The 21046-nt window shown below is 46.2% G+C and overlaps 1 protein-coding gene across 1 annotated transcript in view; it reads right to left on the reverse strand.

The window, feature by feature from the left end:
- LOC126253057 (UDP-glucosyltransferase 2-like) overlaps positions 1-10462 on the reverse strand; it is a 76572-nt gene extending 66110 nt beyond the window's left edge. Inside the window, exon 1 of the mRNA XM_049954144.1 lies at positions 10347-10462. The gene's annotated coding sequence lies outside the window, so the exon portion shown is untranslated. The remainder of the gene's footprint in view (positions 1-10346) is intronic.
- Positions 10463-21046: the final 10584 nt, after the last annotated feature.

Genomic DNA, 21046 nt, shown 5'->3' on the forward strand with positions numbered 1-21046 from the left:
AAGACCCTATGCAAAAGGAGGCAGCAGCCGAGTACTGTCATGAAGATAATAGCACGCCGAAGATTAACTTTGAAAAAATATACCATAAACTAATGGTGACCAGAGAACCTCAAAGTAAGTGTTATCTTTAAGACTGAAATCGTAAAGAGTGTCGGAAAACAGATTTAGGTACAGCACACGGGGAACCACATTAGGATTAGAAATTAAACAACTTCATGTTTTGGATGAGTGGTAGTGTGGAAGGAAAATATTTTTTATTAATGAGATCCGTACAGTTCAAAATGGTTCAAATGGCTCTGAGCACTATGGGACTCAACTGCTGTGGTTATCAGTCCCCTAGAACTTTGAACTACGTAAACCTAACTAACCTAAGGACATCACACACATCCATGCCCGAGGCAGGATTCGAACCTGCGACCGTAGCAGTCCCACGGTTCCGGACTGCGCGCCTAGAACCGCGAGACCACCGCGGCCGGCAGATCCGTACAGTATTTTCAGCAGAATTTGACAGTATTTTTCTATATTAGTAACAGACATATTATTTATTTTGAGTTACTGAGATACCTACTTTGTTTTTAACGATATCTGACAAGCGTTGAAGGAAAGCTTGTTAACATTCGTAGTTAACAGTTTAGGAAATGAAAGCGGTAAACATGCACGTGAACTTCTGCTGGGAAGAGCAGTTTCAGGCCCGTCAAATGATATTTACACAGCTTTGCAAGTGAATTATTTTCCTTTTGTGGACTTTCTTGGCCAACGGTGACTAACCGAGTGATGCCATTGAGCTATCCATAAACATAGTCATAACATAAATACAGGGTGTACATAAAGTCTGGGAACACTCAATTATTTATTGCACAAGAACTAAACATTGTACAGATGTTATACATATTACATTTTGAAGAGAAACTCTGAAAGTTTTTTTTACAAACATTCGATATGCGAACCATGAGTGACCTGACAGACGTCAATACGGTAATCGAATTCTTGCCATACCCGACCCAGCATGGCACCGTCGACTGTGGCAGCCGCTTCCCGTATTCTCTCCCCGAGCTCTGCTACATCACGTGGTAGAGGCGGTACATACACCAGATCTTTAATGTGTCCCCACAGGGAGTGAGATCTGCTGATCGGGGTGGCTATTTCATAAAACAGCTCGCTCCGCACCTGAACTCGCCATGTTGGCGACTAGCGCTAACTATCGGCAAATTACGAAACTACGCTGTGACGGTATACACGAAAAAAAAACTTTCAGGGTATCTCTTCAAAATGACATATGTATGATATCTGTACAATGTTTGTTTCTTGTGCAATAAATAATTGAAACTGTTCCCGGACATTATGTACACCCTGTACTTTCTAAATGACATTCGATAGCTCTTGAACGGTGATTATAGTGACATTATGTCTCCTAACATTTGTAGTTAAACATTTCATAAAAATTATTGGGAAATATTTAACGATTATATCGGTCGATCGTCCGCTCCAAGCTGGATTATGGGAGCTTCGTATACTCCTCTGCACGGCCATCCATCTTACGCCGCCTCAGCTCCATACAACATCGGGGTTTACGTCTTGCGATCGGAGCGTTTTATACCAGTCCCGTCGAGAGTCTTCATGCTGACGCTGGTGAATTGCCACTCACCTACCGGCGCGATATACTGCTTTGTCGGTATGCCTGTCGGCTACTGTCAATGCCCGACCACCCGTCTTATCGTTCAATTTTTGACGACTCTCTCGACCGTCAATACGGGTTGTATGTCTCTGCCCTGCTACCCCCTGGAGTTCGCTTTCGTCGCCTCCTTCACCACCTTAATTTTTCACTCCCTGCAACCTTTCGAGTGGGCGAGAGCCAAGCGCCACCTTGGCTCCAGGCTCAGGTTCGCGTTCACCTTGATCTCAGCTCACTCCCATAGGAGGTTACCCCCGGTTCGGTCTACCACTCCCGTTTTGTCGAACTTCGTTCGAAGTTCATTAATATGACCTTCATTTATACAGATGGCTCTAAGACCAATGACGGGGTCGGGTGTTCTTTTATCGTCGGGGCACAAAGTTTCAAATACCGGCTCCATGGCCATTGTTCGGTCTTCACAGCTGAGCTCTTTGCCCTCTACCAGGCTGTTCTTTACATCTGCCGCCGCCGACATTCTGCTTATGTCATCTGCTCCGATTCCCTGAGCGCCATCCAGAGCCTCAGTGATCCGTATCCGGTTCACCCTTTCGTGCACCGGATCCAACGCTCTCTTCAGCAGCTGGTGGACGTCGGTTCTCCGGTTAGCTTTATGTGGGTTCCTGGCCATGTCGGTATCCCTGGGAACGAAGCTGCAGATGCCGCGGCCAAGGCTGCGGTCCTCCAGCCTCGGACAGTTTCTTGTTGTGTCCCTTCGTCAGATTGTAGCAGGGTCATTTGTCGGCGCATTTTATCGCTGTGGCATGCCGATTGGGCTGCACTTACGGACAACAAGCTTCGGGCCTTGAAACCTCTTCCCGCGGCTTGGACGTCCTCCTCCCGCCCTTCTCGGCGGGAGGAGGTCGTTTTGGCCCGGTTACGAATTGGACACTGCCGGTTCAGCCATCGCCATCTGCTGACGGCTGCGCCGGCGCCGTTCTGCCCATGTGGGCAATTGCTGACGGTCCGCCACATTTTAACGTCCTGTCCGGATTTTAACACTCTGCGTCTAGATCTTGGCCTGCCATGTACTCTAGATGCCATTTTAGCGGATGACCCACGAGCAGCTGCTCGCGTTCTTCGTTTTATCAACTTGACAAACCTCTCTAAGGACATTTGATTATGCTGTTTTTTTTTTTTTTAATCCTATGCCTGTCAGTCTGTCTTTTATCGTGTTTTCCATTTTAGTTGCTGTTTTAAACTTGTGCCTCGCGGTGCATTCCTAACGTAGTCTGGGCGCTAATGACCATTGAAGTTGTGCGCCCTAAAACCACAAAAAAAATTAACGATTAATATCGAAAGGCGTCAATCAAATAGCCTCGTATATAATTTTGCAGTCCTGCTTTATCAAATTAGGCAGAGTACCTTTGCTTTGCCTGCATTTGCTCATATTTTCCATGTAGAAGTAGATCACACTGCGAACCTAAACTGAGAGTGTTTCAAATTAATTTTATTGCAACTTATAGTTAGCACAACATTTACCCATAACTACCTTCCTGAACATAGATGATCGCTCATTTTGAATGAATGTGGCTATAATTACAAACGCATGCAACCGGGTAAGTTCATGTGGAAATTGTTGGTTTAATTTTGTGGTAGCAGACTGGAAAGTCAGTTGAATGTATTCTTCGAAGCCAGCTCCAGAGGCGACAGTCTGTCGCGACACTGTGTCACAACAATCGGTCGCGCGTACCTAACCGAACAGTTACGCGATTAGCCCTCTGAGCCTAGAGACGCCGTCTTCGAAATTTCAGCTGCTGAACCGAGTGGAAAATTTTGGGTCGAAGAACGAGGCGCTCCCTCCTGTTTTCTGATAGGAGGAAACTCCTGGAACATTGCTGGCTGATCAGTGCGCCTCCACCATGTCTGTTCGCTCTCTGTAAGCACAGGCGAGGCAGTTTGGATTTTGAACTGAGGTAAGGATGAGTCGAGTGGCAGCAATCAGTCGCTGTTTCATGGTCAAGTAAGTATAAAGTGCTGCTTCTGTGCACACATGAATAGTGATTTTTGTATTGGAGTTTAGGTCAGTTTTGAGTCACAGGAGTTTAGTTCGGTTTTGAGCTGGCATTCTTTGTAACGATTAATCTGAATCACTAGGAGCAGTATGGGATTCTCGCGACTGAAAATTTTGTAACATTTTATGTAGATTCAGATGGCCATTATTCACTTAATGTATTGCGTGGCGAGTTACTTTCCTCATTATTTTCGCTATGAGTCACTAGCCAGCTTTGACGATTGAGTTATAATGGAAAGTGCCGACCTTTGCCTTCGATTACTCGGTGAGTTTGGTTCGTTGTGTGTGAGGAACTGTGCGTCCATGTCGCGGTCCTTAATCCACCCAGTCCTTACTGACTAATATTGATCGGTACGTTATTACCGCGTGCTTGTGTGGAACCATAGCAGTAGTATTTTTAATGTTTGATCCATGTAAATGCACTTTTAGGAGTATGCTCCATCTGTTAAATAAATGTTCATTATGCACCTACTTAGTTCGTTAAATTGCGCCACCATGTGCAGACCCTGGTCCTCCTGAAATGTTTAACCTCATGACCACTTGTAAGAGAAAATTACTTGGAATGTTTAGTAAAGTGCAAACCCTGATCGGTCGCTCTGGAGTTCACGTATTAAATTCCCGTTGTGCAGATTCTCCTTAGTATATAAAACGGGGCTAATACTCAATTAACGTTCATCGAACTTCAGACGACTAGGCACACAGGGGCAGGCAGATAATGCTAAGCACTTTATTTATACAACAGAGAGCTCTTAGCTACGAAAAAACCTTGGTGTGAAAGACTGTCCCACCATAAAACAGGGGGAGTCTTTTAATATGAATATTTTCATTTTTCATGGACGCTTTGTAAGCAGAAACACAGTAAAGACCGCCTTAAAAACTCACCTGGGATTACTATTTCAACTAGATGTCACTTTACAATATTTCGGCTGACTTCGGCCTTTCATTTTTACACAATTCCCAGCCATTTATATACACATAACGCTTAAAATCGTTACAGTATTATTCTGCTTGGTTAAAGGGCTACCGAATGTGATAGAAAAGTAGTATTTCGGTACGTACAGAAGTGACAAGTAACAATGGGAGAGCAAAAGTACTCCTCACTTTTTAGCACGTCATGTGCCAGAAACCTATTTCTTAGGTGCGTGCATCTAGAGTGACGAGAAACGATTCTACAAAAAATAGTTGCAGGAAAGGTAGATGACAGACTTCACTTCCAGAATGAAATTTTCACTCCGTAGCGGAGTATGCGCTGACATGAACCTTCCTGGCACATTAAATCTGTGTAACGTCCCGAGACTCGAACTGGGGACATTTGTCTTTCGTGGGCAAGTGCTCTGCCATGTGAGCTGCCCAAGCACGCCTCACGACCCCTCCTCACATCTCTACTTCTGCCAGCATCTCGTCTCCTACCTTCCAAACTTCACAGAAGCTCTCCTGCAAACCTTGCAGAACTAGCACTCCTGGAAGAAAGGTTATTGCGGTGACATGGCTTAGCCACAGCCTGGGAGATATTTACAGAATAAAATTTTCACTCTGCAGCGGAGTATGCGCTGTGAAGTTTGAAAGGTAGGAGACGAAGTACTGGCGGCATTAAAGCTGTGAGACGGGGTCGTGAGTCGTGCTTGGGTAGCTCACATGGCAGAACACTTGCCTGCGAAAGGCAAAGCTCCCGATTTCGAGCCTCGGTGCGGCATACAGTTTTAATCTGCCAGGAACTTTCAGACTAGACTTTGCTGGAAGAATCATATGCAAAAGTAATTCACAAGCAAAAGAGGTAGCTCACAAAACACTCGTCTGAGCCGCTCTTTAGTATTTGCTAGGGAGGACCATTGGGGAAGAAAGCGAACATCCGAAGACGGGAGTCTCCTTTCAGAGAAGTTTGTTCAGTAAACTCAAGAGCATCGCGGGATGTGCATCAAACTGAAATGGTAGGTGCTACGAGAGAGACGTTGCCAATCACAGAGAGGTTCACGATCCCAAAGCTATATGTAACCAAGAAGAGTTTATCGACATATTACTTCCTTACGCATATATCTCGCAAAATGACTGAAACCATAGAAATTTGGGTTTAGCGACAATTCTTCTCGTGCATCGTTCGTGAATGACTAAGGTAAGGTGCAGGAGAGGGAGGATGACAATATACTACGAATTACCCTTCCCCAGACAACGTAAGGTGGCTTGCAGAGTGTGGCTGTAGTTTTGATGATATTTTTATCCATTGTTCTGAGTGTACTTGGAGCATCGTACACTAGTGATCAAAAGTATCCGCATACCCCCAATAACATACGTTTTTCATACTAGGGGCATTGTGCTGCCACCTACTACCAGGTAGTCAATATCAGCGACCTCAGTAGTTATTAGATGTCGTGGGAGAGCAGAATGGGACCCTCTGTGGAACTCACGGACTTCGAACGTGGTCAGGTGATTGGGTGTCACTTGTGTCATATGTCTGTACATATGATTTCCACACTCCTAAACATCCCTAGGTCCACTGTATCGAATGGCAGAAAAGTGGAAATGTGAAGGGACACGTACAGCACAAAAGCGTACAGGCCGACCTCGTCTGTTGACTGACTGCCGACAGTTGAAGAGGGTCGTAATGTGTAGTAGGAACGTCTATCCAGACCATCACAGAGGAATTTCAAACTCCATCAGGATCCACTGCAAGTACTATGACCGTTAGGCGGGAGGTGAGAAAACTTGGATTTCATAGTTGAGCGGCTGCTCATAATCCACACATCACGACGGTAAATGCCAAACGACGCCTCACTTGGTGTAAGGAGGGTAAACATTGGACGATTGAACAGTGGAAAAACGTTGTGTGGAGTGACGAATCACGGTACACAATGTGGCGATCCGATGGTAGGGCGTGGGTATGGCGAATGCCCGGTAAATGTCATCTGCCAGCGTGTGTAGCGCCAACAGTAAAATTAGGAGGCGATCGTGTTATGGTGTCATCGCGTTTTTCATGGAGGGGGCTTGCACCCCTTGTTATTTTGCGTGGCACTATCAAAACACAGGCCTACATTGATGTTTTAAGCACCTTCTTGTTGAAGAGCAATTCGGGAATGGCGACTGCATCTTTCAACACGATCCAGCAGCTGTTCATAATGCACGACCTGTAGCGGAGTGGTTACACGACAATAACATCCCTGTAATGGACTGGCCTGCCCAGAGTGCTGACCTGAATCTTGTAGAACACCTTTGGGATGTTTTGGAACGCCGACTTCATGCCAGGCCTCACCGGTCGACATCGATACCTCTCCTCAGCGCAGCACTCCGTGAAGAATAGGCTGTCATTCCCCAAGAAACCTTCCAGCACCTGATTGAACGTATGACTGCGAGAGTGGAAGCTGTCACCAAGGCTAAGGGTGGGCCAACACCATATTCAGTTCCAGCATTACCGATGGAGGGCGCCGCGAACTTGTAAATCATTTTCAGCCAGGGGTCCGGATACTTTCGACCACGTAGTGCATATATGCGTATATTAGTCAACATAGCAATGCTTTGCAATTGCTAATATGTATGGGAATTGGATATACATCCTCATCTCTTCCGCCTCTCCGCCCATCACCTCCTCGCCCTCTTTCCAGCCACCTCCTCCTCACCCCTGTCTTTGTCCATGACCTTGTCCCGCCTCTCTTTTCAGCTCCTCTTTGCCCCTCTCTGTCCACCTTCACCTTCCCCTCTGTCCATTTCCACCACCCCCCCACTCCTCTCTGTGCATCTATTCTTGCCTCTTCTCTCTGATCCTCAGCTTTGTTTATTGTTAAGTCAAACGAAACCTTGATTGGTCGTTGAAGCCACTTAAAATGAATGGGTAAATCGGTTGCGATCACTGATATACGGGGTATGAGAGAGAGACGTCTCCAGCTGCTAGATCTGTGAGGATAGTACCTAGAATGACAAAAAATGGCTCTGACCACTATTGGACTTAACTTCTGAGGTCATCAGTCCCCTAGAACTTAGAACTACTTAAATCTAACTAACCTAAGGACACCACACACATGCATGCCCGGGGCAGGATTCGAACCTGCGACCTCAGCGGTCGCGCGGTTCCAGACTGTAGCGCCTAGAACCGCTCGGCCACCCCGGCCGGCCCTAGAATGACAGTATTTTACGTAATTCAAATTGGGAAGCAGTATTCTAATCATAAGCCGACAAGCCATAAATATAACTTACTTCTTTTCAGTTAAAACCGACTCCAAGGAAGAAAACAAAACACCACATTCTTGTGTATCCAATTTTTGTTTAAAATTCTATATAAGGAGGAACAATATATATGGGGAAACAATTTTTCTTACTATCGTAGTTAAAACTGACTGCAAGAAAGAGAACAAAACGGCACAGCACAGCATTTTCTTTGTCGCAGTCTGTTTCAACACAAAACCTGTACATTGTTATTTAAAAGAAATGTGCAGCCTACACCTGTCCAAATGTTTACTAGAGTATCGCGTAAAAATTTCAATTAAATGAGTCGAGAGCTTATCGAAACTTTTGCCAACAACGTTTCCCTTTTATACATTTTATGTACCCAATTATATATTATATATATTAAAAGATATTTAGCCTTTAACTGTGAGAACGTTCGTTAGAGTGTTGTGTAAAAATTTGAAGTAAATCAGTCAAGAACTTTTCGAGACTTTTGGAAGCAGTCTTTCCCTCTTTATATATTGTACATATAATTGTAAATTATGTGTATTTAAAAAGTATGTAGCCTATGTCCATCTGCACGGTTATTAGAGTATCGTGTAAAAATTTGATGTTAATCGGTCAAGAGCTTTTCTAGACTTTTGGTAACAACATTTCCACCTGATGAATTATATATGTATTATATATATTAAAAATTATAGTCTGTGTCCGTCAGAGTGTTTATTAGTGCGTTGTGTAAGGATACGAAGTAAATCGGTCGAGAACTTCTCGAGTTTTTTTTTTATGTAGGAGGATATTTATTATGTAGCAGGATATACACTCCTGGAAATGGAAAACAGAACACATTGACACCGGTGTGTCAGACCCACCATACTTGCTCCGGACACTGCGAGAGGGCTGTACAAGCAATGATCACACGCACGGCACAGCGGACACACCAAGACCCGCGGTGTTGGCCGTCGAATGGCGCTAGCTGCGCAGCATTTGTGCACCGCCGCCGTCAGTGTCAGCCAGTTTGCCGTGGCATACGGAGCTCCATCGCAGTCTTTAACACTGGTAGCATGCCGCGACAGCGTGGACGTGAACCGTATGTGCAGTTGACGGACTTTGAGCGAGGGCGTATAGTGGGCATGCGGGAGGCCGGGTGGACGTACCGCCGAATTGCTCAACACGTGGGGCGTGAGGTCTCCACAGTACATCGACGTTGTCGCCAGTGGTCGGCGGAAGGTGCACGTGCCCGTCGACCTGGGACCGGACCGCAGCGACGCACGGATGCACGCCAAGACCGTAGGATCCTACGCAGTGCCGTAGGGGACCGCACCGCCACTTCCCAGCAAATTAGGGACACTGTTGCTCCTGGGGTATCGGCGAGGACCATTCGCAACCGTCTCCATGAAGCTGGGCTACGGTCCCGCACACCGTTAGGCCGTCTTCCGCTCACGCCCCAACATCGTGCAGCCCGCCTCCAGTGGTGTCGCGACAGGCGTGAATGGAGGGACGAATGGAGACGTGTCGTCTTCAGCGATGAGAGTCGCTTCTGCCTTGGTGCCAATGATGGTCGTATGCGTGTTTGGCGCCGTGCAGGTGAGCGCCACAATCAGGACTGCATACGACCGAGGCACACAGGGCCAACACCCGGCATCATGGTGTGGGGAGCGATCTCCTACACTGCCCGTACACCACTGGTGATCGTCGAGGGAACACTGAATAGTGCACGGTACATCCAAACCGTCATCGAACCCATCGTTCTACCATTCCTAGACCGGCAAGGGAACTTGCTGTTCCAACAGGACAATGCACGTCCGCATGTATCCCGTGCCACCCAACGTGCTCTAGAAGGTGTAAGTCAACTACCCTGGGCAGCAAGATCTCCGGATCTGTCCCCCATTGAGCATGTTTGGGACTGGATGAAGCGTCGTCTCACGCGGTCTGCACGTCCAGCACGAACGCTGGTGCAACTGAGGCGCCAGGTGGAAATGGCATGGCAAGCCGTTCCACAGGACTACATCCAGCATCTCTACGATCGTCTCCATGGGAGAATAGCAGCCTGCATTGCTGCGAAAGGTGGATATACACTGTACTAGTGCCGACATTGTGCATGCTCTGTTGCCTGTGTCTATGTGCCTGTGGTTCTGTCAGTGTGATCATGTGATGTATCTGACCCCAGGAATGTGTCAATAAAGTTTCCCCTTCCTGGGACAATGAATTCACGGTGTTCTTATTTCAATTTCCATGATTGTATATTCAGTACTAATACGCAAAAGATACAAAACGGCTGTGAACGGATGGGGGGGAACATAGTGCGGGGATACTATTTTGACGAGTTGAAGTAATAAATTGAAACCTAAAGAAGAGAGGCGATGCTAAGCAGAGTTTGACCGAAATGAGTTTATGTGGTGACAGTGTGTGATAAACGTTTATTATCTTCAAGGGCTTCTACGAAGTTAAGCGTTCGTCTCCCCTCGTTACTTGTCCCTGTAAAGCATCACGTATTACAGAGTGTTCACTGACCTCAGTAACTAAGGAAGCTTTTCCGTGGACGTCGGCTACGTACGAGGTGCGAGCACGTGGTCAGTCCCTGCCGTGTGACGTGCACACCCACTTCTCGCACTGCTGGAGGCCCGGCCACTGCCGGCTGCTGAGGCTGCGCCAACTTTTTATAACTCTGTCCGACCTTGAGATACACAGCGCTGCGTCACCGCATGACTTGCAGTTATCGCAACGCACAAAGTGGCCGAGGTACTGGAGCGTGTGTCACCGACCATTCGCTATTGTCGATGACTGAATGCTACGATAAGACTGTCTCGAAAAGTGGTGATTAGATATTACACGCATCGCGTTCTCCAATAACTCGGATAACTGTCTTTCTACGGAAGTTTGACGAAATTTTGCATTTGCTAAGATAGCTGTATGCCGGAGGTAACTAACGCAAGCCAGAGTTCTAGTGGTAGACTCTGACAGAGTCGTTTCGAAACGTTACTGATTGTACTATGTAGGTCTACCATCTTTGTGGATGTAAGGATCAGCGACTGTGTCAACTGTCTGACAAAAAAGTGAAGCGCTAAGAAGAGGAGGAGAAAACGAAATGAATCTTCATGCGTTGAGAGGTTACGTGATTTTATATCAGTGATTAAAAATGCGAGTTAAATTTATCAGTATGACGTTGCACCCCTCTGCAAATGTTCAAATATGTGTGAAATCTTATGGGACTTAGCTGCTAAGGTCATCAGTCCCCAAGCTTACACACTACTTAACCTAAATGATCCTAAGGACAAACACACACACCCATGCCCGAGGGAGGACTCGAACCTCCGCCGGGACCAGCCGCACAGTCCATGACTGCAGCGCCTCAGACCGCTCGGCTAATCCCGCGCGGCGCACCCCTCTGCCTCTGGCCTGGACGCATACACTGATTCTGTTGGGAAAGGTGTCCAAAGCCGTGGTACCCTCTTCTGAGGCAAGGTGGGCCACAGCTATTGTAATTTGTTCCTGGTATCATTGATACTGGGACTGGAGTGGATGTCCGAGCTGTTCCCACATATTTTCTATCACGAACAGATCTGAGGATCCAGTTCAAAAGGGAGTGTCCCAACATTATGCTGACCATTCGTAGAGACACAAACCGTATGTGGACGACCATTATCTTTTTCAAAATTGGCAACACGATACAGCGACGTGAGACGTAACGCATGAGGGTGCAGGACGTCCGAGACGACTTTTAGAGTGTCTTGTCTCTACCAGCTGTAACTTGAAGTTGTGCTCAATGACTCCCCACACCATGACGCCAGGAATAACACCCTGTGGTTCTGCAAAAGATGAGAAGAAAGGGACTTATTACCACGTGGCCGCCAGACTGGCTGACAATGGTCTAACAGGAAAGTGCAGAACAGCAATTCATTGCTGCCCACCGTGCGATACCATTCATCAACAGTCAATGTTTCCTGGGCATGGGATCACTACAGACGCAGCCATTTTTGTTGTGGTGGTAACGGCAGCCCACACATGAGACAGTAATTCCCTAGTCGGCTGCTACTAGTCTTCAACCAATCGTGTGGGATGACACAGAATGTTGTAAGTAGTCCATTACTTATCTCGGATAGCAAGTAAAAAAAAAAGCTAGCTTCAATATCTCCGTTGATACCAGCGCTAAAAACAGTAACAAAAAAAATTTCGTGCCCCTCGACGCTGTAACATTAGCCAGAAGCCGCGTTTCGATATATGTAACCGTTTACGAAATAAATGGGGTGATATGGGGTGATACATCTTACGTGACTCACCCGGTATGTAAATAAGGCAAGGACGGCCAATGATCTCTTCAGTGTAGGTGCACACAAAGCTCAAACTTTTATGGAAATCAACTAGGAGCAATGTCACGGATTGCGCGGCCCCTCCCGCCGGAAGTTCGAGTCCGTCCTCGGCCATGGGACTGTGTGTTGTTATTAGCATAAGTTAGTTTAAGTAGTGTGTAAGTCTAGGGACCGATGACCTCAGCAGTCTGGTCCCTTAGCAATTCACACACATTTTTTGAAATCAACTAAATGCCATGAGTAATTTGAGATAATGGGCAACGGGCACTACGTTAGTAGTGTGTGAATAAGTTGAGACCATGGGTCAGACGGGAGGCATGCTAGCGTAGTCTGTGCAGTTGTGTAGACCACTGAGTGCAGCCGGTGCAGTGGTCAGTGCATCTGCCTAGAAAGAAAATGGTACACCTGCCTAATATTGCGTAAGGCGATAAGTCACACACACAAACCTGAAGGGTGTAGATTCAACTAAATAGTTAGGGATTACAATTACAAATACCCTGAATTGGAACGATCACATAGATAACGTGGGTGGAGCCAACCAAAGACTGTGATTCATTGGCAAAACACTTAGAAGGTGCAACACGTCTACTAAACAGACTGCTTACACCACGCTTGTCCGCCATATTCTGGAGTATTGTTGTGCGGTGTGGGTTCCGCATCAGATGGGACTGACGGATGACATCGAAAAAGTACAGCTCGTTTTGTATTATCGCGAAATAGGGGAGACAGTGCCACAGAAATGATATGCGAATTGGACTGGCAATAATTAAAACAAAGGCATTTTACGTTGCGACGGGATCTTCTCATGAAATTTCGATCACCAGTTTTCTCCTTCCATTCCTAAAACATTCTGTTGGCACCCACCAACATAGGGAGAAATGATCATCACGATAAAACAAGAGAAATCAGGGCTCGCACAGAAAAATTGAAGTGCTCGTTTTTCCCGCGTGTCGTTCTAGAGTGGAACGGTAGAGAGACAGCTTGAAGGTGGTTCATTGAACCCTCTGCCAGGCACTTTATTGTGAATAGCAGAGTAATCACGTAGATCTAGAGGTAGATGTAGGGCCCACGCGAGCATGCAGAAGAGCCGCAGTACGACGTGGCGTGGACTCGATAATGTCTGAAGTAGTGCTGGGGGGAATTGACAACATGAACCCTACAGGGCTGTTAATATATCCGTAAGAGTACGACGGGGTGGAGATCTCTTCTGAACAGCACGTTGCAAGGCATCCCAGATATGCTCGATAATGTCTGGGGAGTTTGGTGTCCAGCGTAAGTGTTCCCAGAAGAGTGTAACTGGATTCACTCTGTAGCAATTCGGGACGTGTGTGGTGTCGCATTGTCCTGCTGGAATTTCCCACGTCCGTCGAAATGCACAATGGATATAAATGGATACAGATAATCAGACAGGGTGCCTACGTACGTGTCATCTGTAAGCCATATCTAGACGTATCAGGGGTCCCACATCACTCCAACTGCACACGCTCCACACCATTACAGAGCTTCCAACAGCTTGAACAGTCCATAGCTGACAGGCAGTGTCCATGGGTTCATGAGGTTGTCTCCATACCCGCATACGTCCATCCACGATACAATTAAGACTCGTCCGACCAGGCAACTTGTTTCCAATCATCACGTCCAATGTCGGTGTTGAGAAGCCCAGCCGAAGCGTAAAGCTTTGTGTCGTGCAGTCATCAAGGGTACACGAGTGGGCCTTCGGCTCCGAAAGCCCAGGTCGATGACGTTTCGTTGAATGGTTCGCACGCTGACACTTGTTGATGGCCCAGCGTTGAGATCTGCAGCAATTTGGGGAAGGGGCTGCACTTCTGTCACGTTGAATGATTCTCTTCATTCGTCGTCGGTCCTGTTCTTACAGATTCTTTTTTCGCCCGCTGGGATGTCGGAGATTTGATGTTTTTCCGGTTTCCTGATATTCACGATACACTCGTGAAATGGTCGTGCGGGAAAATCCCCACTTCATGGCTACCTCGGAGCTGTTGTGTCCCATCGCTCGTGCACCGACTATATCACCACTTTCAGACTCACTTAAATCTTGATACTCAGCCATTGTAGCAATAGTAACCGGTCCAACAACTGCGCCAGACACTTCTTGTCTTATATACACTATGTTATCAAAAATACCCGGCCACCCCCAAAAACATACGTTTTTCATATTAGGAGCATTGTGCTGCCACCTACTGCGAGGTACTCCATATCTGCCACCTCAGTAGTCATTAGACATCGTGAGAGAGCAGAATGGGGAGCTCCGCGGAACTCACGGACTGAACGTGGCCAGGCGATTGGGTGTCACTTGTGTCATACGTCTGTACGCGAGATTTCCACACTCCTAAACATCCCTGCATCCACTGTTTCCGATGTGACAGTGAAGTGGAAACGTGAAGGGACGCGTACAGCACAACAGCGTACAGGCCGACTTCGTCTGTTGACTGACGGAGACCGCCGACAGTTGAAGAGAGTCGTAATGTGTAATAGGCAGACATCTATCCAGACCGTCACACAGAAATTCCAAGCTGCATCAGGATCCACTGCAAGTACTTTGAACAGGTGAGAAAACTTGGAATTCATGGTCGAGCGGCTGCTTATAAGCCATACATTATGCCGGTAAATGCCAAACGACGCCTCGCTTGGTGTAAGGAGCGACTGAACAATGGTAAAACGTTGTGTGGAGTGACGAATTACGGTGCACAGCGTGGCAATCCGATGGCAGGGCGTGGGTATGTCAAATGCCTGGTGAATGTCATCTGCCAGCGTGTGCAGTGCCAACAGTAAAATCCGGAGGCGTTGGTGTTATGGTGTGGTCGTGTTTTTCATGGAAAGGGCTTGCACCCCTTGTTGGCGCTATCACAGCACAGGCCTACACTGCTGGTGGCACAGCATTGAAATCTGCCGCAATTTGCAGAAGGGTTACACTTCTGTCACATTGAACGATTCTCTTCAGTCGTTGTTGGTCCCGTTCTTGTAGGATCTTTTCCCGGCTGCAGTGACGGATTCCTACTATTCACGATACACTCGTGAAATGGCCATACGGGAAATCACCCTATCTCTGAGATGCTGTGTCCCATCGCTCGTGCACCGACTATAACACCACGTTCAAACTCACTCAAATCTTCATAACCTGCCATTGTAGCAGCAGTAACCGATCTAACAACTGCGCCAGACACTTGCTGACTTTTGTAGGCGTTGCCGACCGCAGCGCCGTATTCTGCGTGTTTCCATATCTCTGTATTTGAATACGCATGCCTATACCAGTTTCTTTGGCGCTTCAATGTATATTGTGAATACGACTGTAAGTTGACATTTGCTTAGTGACCTTAACGCTATAATTATGACAATGTGTTTTACTTGCTTTCTCCATTTAGACACCTCATGTATGTATCCTGGTCTGAAGATGACCGTTTAAGCAGTTGAAACTATTAATCACTGTTTCCTACCAAATAAAGATTTCAATATAATCTACAACATTCAAGTGTTCCTTGGTGAGAATGTCAGCTAATTACTACGTCTAGTTTTGACTGTATTCGCACATTAATAGACTTGCCACATAGAAAGAGTGTATTTCTTTAAATAACACTCAGTTTTAACGGTTAAACATAAAACTAAGGGATATCTGTGTAATCTGTGCATAGCAAGAGTGTATTTGTTTGAGTAATGCTGCGTGGCTGTGGTGGCATTCGCTGTGGCACACACTACACCAAGTGGCCCACGCTGAGATTCAACAATTGACACTAACAAGTGCCTGTACAGAAAACCAGAGTGAGGGCAATGGATCTAAGAAACAAGCACAGGAGGCTCCACATCGCTATTTGCATACAGCGCCGGGAGCCTGTCTTCATTTTTGTTTTAGCTTTCAAGCGAGCTTCCTCGAGTTTATGTGGCACTCGTTTCTGTGATTCTAATTATGACGAGAGCCTGGACTTATTCCGTTTACTGGAATTACGGATTGGACTTGAGGTTACTGCAAGCTGTATTATGAGAACTAGTGCTGTTCATGCCTCTTGTTACTGTCGTGTCACTGAGTTAAGTAGTCTGCAGCTATAAATATCAGTGTGTGTCCCACATGTGATGTCCTATTTGCTTGACGGTTCCTTACTCACTGCAGCCAAATTCACACGATACGATAGTTTAAGACGAGGTACTTTTTACCAGCTCATTGTTTCAGTGATTCCTGCCACATAGTCGGATGACGAACAGTTTCCAAGGGCTTATTTGACAGTGTGTGTGTGACTCCCTTACATTTTGAGGGACGATGGAAGCAGTGGAACAAAGCTGCTACAAGCCTAAATAATTTATTCAAAATGGTGGTTGTCACCCCAACGCTCCTATGATGTCACCCAGCCCCCTCCATCCCCTAGAAATGACTGGAAATTTTGATGGGACAAGGTCAATTGGGCTGTCTTCACTAACCAAACTATGCCCCCTCTCCCTACCCCCCCCCCCTTCACCCCATCTACTCCATGATATCAGTCACAACCCTCCACCTACTGGAAATGGTGGGAAATTATATTGGGCAAAGGTCAATTGGGCTATCTCTACTAACCTAACTTTCCCCTCCCCCTCCAACTTCCTCCCACTCCTCCTATGACGCCATGCCTGGAAATGGCACTGAAATGTCAGTTGGGCTAACATAACTTGTGGGAGTGGCGGGAAACAGTAATACTGTGCTGAAGACGAAGGTTTTATTTATTTATTTATAGCTCAGTTGGGCTGCCTTCAGTAATGTAACTTGGAGGCATGTGGTTTTGCCTCAACATGCAGGGACCGACTGAGCTAATTCACACTACATCCACCAGAGGGTGCTGTTGGCCTCTGCCTCCTCCCCCACTCCCCTCTCTCCTCTCCCTACTTCCTCCACTCCTCCACTTGTGCAGAAGCTTCAGTCTATTCTGAGCTCTTGGATGAGATGACATAGGTCTTTGCGATGTGTTCGATGTCGTTGGTGTCAGAAAAGGAGGAGTTCAACATCTGTATCACCTGTCATCTTGAGGGCAAGAACTGTATCCAAAATTCCCTGCACGTGGGTTGGATGGGGAAGAAAATGGTGGAGAGGAAGGAGAAGAAGAATCCAGTTCATCAAATAGCGATGATGCAGTGGGACAGTCGGAGTTACGTTTCACAGCTCATGCTAACAAATGCTTCTGCTCGAACTGTCGACCTTACACGAGAAGTTCAGTCCGGAACCTCGCAACTGCTACAGTCGCAGGTTCGAATCCTGCCTCGGGCATGGATGTGTGTGATGTCCTTAGGTTAGTTAGGTTTCAGTAGTTCTAAGTTCTAGGGGACTGATGACCTCAGATGTTAAGTCCCATAGTGCTCAGAGCCATGAGAAGTTCAGTCAGTAGTCCAAAGCAGAAGAGACGAGATGTTCACCTGCTTCAGCATAAGCATTCACTATAGCAGATCCATTGCATCTGTGCATTGTGGAGGCGTTTACAAAATGAAACACCCCTTACTGTGGGATATACTCGTCAGTGCATTGACTTATGGCTAGACCTACATAATTTTTTTACGGGAATAGTAGTCTTATCACTTCACACACATGTTTGGTGATATGTCGGAACGCTAACAACAATAACCTAACGTTGCAAAAGCATAAAATTTCCGACAAGTAACTTGATTGTACGTTATACGTGTCTAGTGTCCGAAAAATTATGGTATGTCCACACCCACACCAACTGAGTGTTGTTTCGCATGGCCTACCATATCTTCCCAGTAGCAAAATCCTCCTACCATATCGTTTTTATCAAGTATTTGTCGCGGAATAAAGGGCATAATTACAATTAAAAAGCCCTTGAATCTTTTATTTATGTTACGTACGTTCTTGAAAGATATTCGGCATATGCCAGACCAGGAAGAACTGACACAATGAATAAAGAGTAACTTAGAAGGGTCCCGCTAACTTGCACGAAAACATCACCTCAGCCCCCCAGACGCCTAACCCCCACGTGATGTCTCGATTTCGCCACTTCCACGAAATGATTTAACATATAGTTCTTCCAGTCTCTCAGAATAGAGAACCTACTGTAGGTATTCTGCTCTTGTAATGTCGTAAATAAATGGATTGGTCTCCAGATTTCATCATGAGTGCTGTGCCATCATACATATAGATAGTGGCTATTGGTATATCCCCATCCATTGGATTGATCCATGGTTCAATGGATGGTGTGTACGTTGGAGTCCAGTGCTGACCTGCACCATGCTGTTTGAAACTTTTAGCGCACTTCTATTAGCTAAAGCCTCCACAACAGAGAGAGGACTGGAACGAAATGATTTTCATATACCCAAATGAACATTTAACTACCCTTATTCATCCATATTTATGGTGAATTTTCCGTCGGTTTTACGTACTCTCCATTAATTCCACAATTTTACCAGGTTTTCCCGTAATTTAAACGCATTTTATCCAATTACTCGAGTTCAAAATCACTGCTCTCGACGACTCCTCACGTCGACAAAACGTCCTACAGCTTTAATTTCATGAAGCTGTCAGCCAGTGACGTTGCAGCACGCTTCTCAGTTTCTGTATAATTGCTAAATCACCACCTCCACTAGTTTGCGAGTGGACATATCGCAAACTCTGTTACACTGCCCACATCACATGACACAAATACTGTTTCGTAGTGCGGGAAATAGCCAGCAGCAGAGAGGAGGTGCAAAAACCACGTTCCTTGGTCGAAACACTTTACACATTCGACAAGATTTTATTACAACTGACCTTGTCCTTCTATGTGGAAGGGAGTCACAAAGAATTCTCGCACTCGTTGGATAAAGTCGGAGATTGAAAGATTTCACCAACACCTTTGATGATTACTATCCCAACAAATAATATTCTGTCCTCTATTTCGAAACGCGCTTCCCCTTCATTAAACCTGTTGGCTAAGGATCCTGAGCAAAACTCTAGATGGTCTCTCTCTATGCATCCGGTAACTCTTCCTCTGTCTTTAGTCAACCCTCTCTGAAATACTGTCCCCGACTTAATATGGAACTAACCAGAAGTAGTAAGGTACTATACCAGCTACATTCGACATCTCGTGAAGAAACAGAAAGAGCATAGTTTCACTGGAGTCAAAATTAACTAAATTCTTGCTTTAATCAAAAAATTAAGAATAAATTTTGATGTACAGAGGCTCATTATCATACATGCATTTCAATTAGTGAACGGAACCATTTACTCACTCGGCGATGCATCCTTGGCTTCGTCGGCCTGCATCATCATCAGGACGTCGTCAATTTCGTCGAATATATCATCCAATCCTGCAAGTAAGAGCAAACTCTGTATTACATCACACCTCAAAATTACAATTATACCTACAGATAAAAGCTGCTATTGATATACAACAGACACACAAACACACACACACACACACACACACACACACACACACACCTTGAATGAACAGGAATTCCTCGATATCCGTATTTGAGATGGTGTCCACCCACTCATTATCACCACCACCCCACGTAAGGAAGTCATGGTTGGTCTACACCGGTATTGGAAAAGAAGATTAACAAAACACAGACAGTTTCATCAAACTACATACGTATACATATATGTTGCTGTTATATGAATAATTACAGAGACTTAAAATAAATCCTCCATTACACATTCAGAGCAATACAACTGAACTGGATTATAGGGGAACATCGCCTCTCAGAAGACGCTGTCATTGACCTTGTCTGGAAAACCCACTACAAGAGCTGTTGTAAAGTTCCGTTCTGCCTCAGGGGAGGTTGGCCATTGGTGGAAATCGTAAGCTGCTAGCCGCTGTCGCGAGCCTGTCGACGAGAATTTCGAGACAGAAGACAACAGAAAAGGTTCCCACCCCAGTCATATCCTTTGTCGTGCACAGTAAGTGAAAAAAAAAAAAATAGAACGGCTGCAAACTTGTATTGAGGTCTTGCACCCACCTACCTCTGATCTACACACATCAAAAAAAAGTTTTGCATCACCTCGGTTCCGAGAGTTCTGGGATCTGTACAGAAAACTGGAATAGAGAATAACATAAACATCATTTCCATCCTTTTTATTGCTTATGAAAACCACATATCACATGTTGTACCAGCATACAGAGATGGTGGTCCAGACTGCTGTACACACCAGCTCCTCTAATACCCAGTAGCACGTCCTCCTGCATAGATGCACGTCGGTATTCGTCATGTCATACTATCCGCAAGTTCATCAAGGCATTGTTGGTCCAGAGTGTCCCCCTCCTCAACGGCGATTCAGAGTAGATCCCTCAGAGTGGTTGGCGGGTCACGTCGTCCATAAACAGCCCTTTTCAATCTATCCCAGGCAAGTTAGATGGAGTTCATGTCGGAACATTCTGGCCACTCTAGTCGAGCGATGTCGTTATCCTGAAGGACGTCATTCACAAGATGTGCACGATGGGGGAGCGAATTGTCGTCCATGAAAACGAATACCTCGCCACTATGCTGCCGATATGGTTGCACTATCGGTCGGAGGATAGCATTCACATATCGTAAAGCCGTTACGGCGCCTGCCATGACCGCTAGCTTGATACGTCGGCCCCACATAATGCCACCTCAAAACAGCAGGGAACCTAAACCTTGCTGCACTCGCTGGACAGTGTATCTAAGGCGTGCAGCCTGACCGGGTTGCCTCCAAACACGTCTCCGACGATTGTCTGGCTGGAGGCATATGCGACACTCATCGGTGAAGAGAACGTGATGCCAATCCTAAGCGGTCCATTCGGCATGTTAGTGGGCCCATCTGTACCGCACTGCATGGTGTCGTGGTTGCAAAGATGGAGCTCGTCGTGGACGTCGGGAGTGAAGTTGCACATCATGCAGCATATTGCGCACAGTTTGAGTCGTAACACGACGTGCTGTGGCTGCACGAAAAGCATTATTCAACATGGTGGCGAT

Source organism: Schistocerca nitens, chromosome 4 (assembly GCF_023898315.1).
Source record: "Schistocerca nitens isolate TAMUIC-IGC-003100 chromosome 4, iqSchNite1.1, whole genome shotgun sequence".
In the NCBI taxonomy this organism is placed as follows: domain Eukaryota; kingdom Metazoa; phylum Arthropoda; class Insecta; order Orthoptera; family Acrididae; genus Schistocerca; species Schistocerca nitens.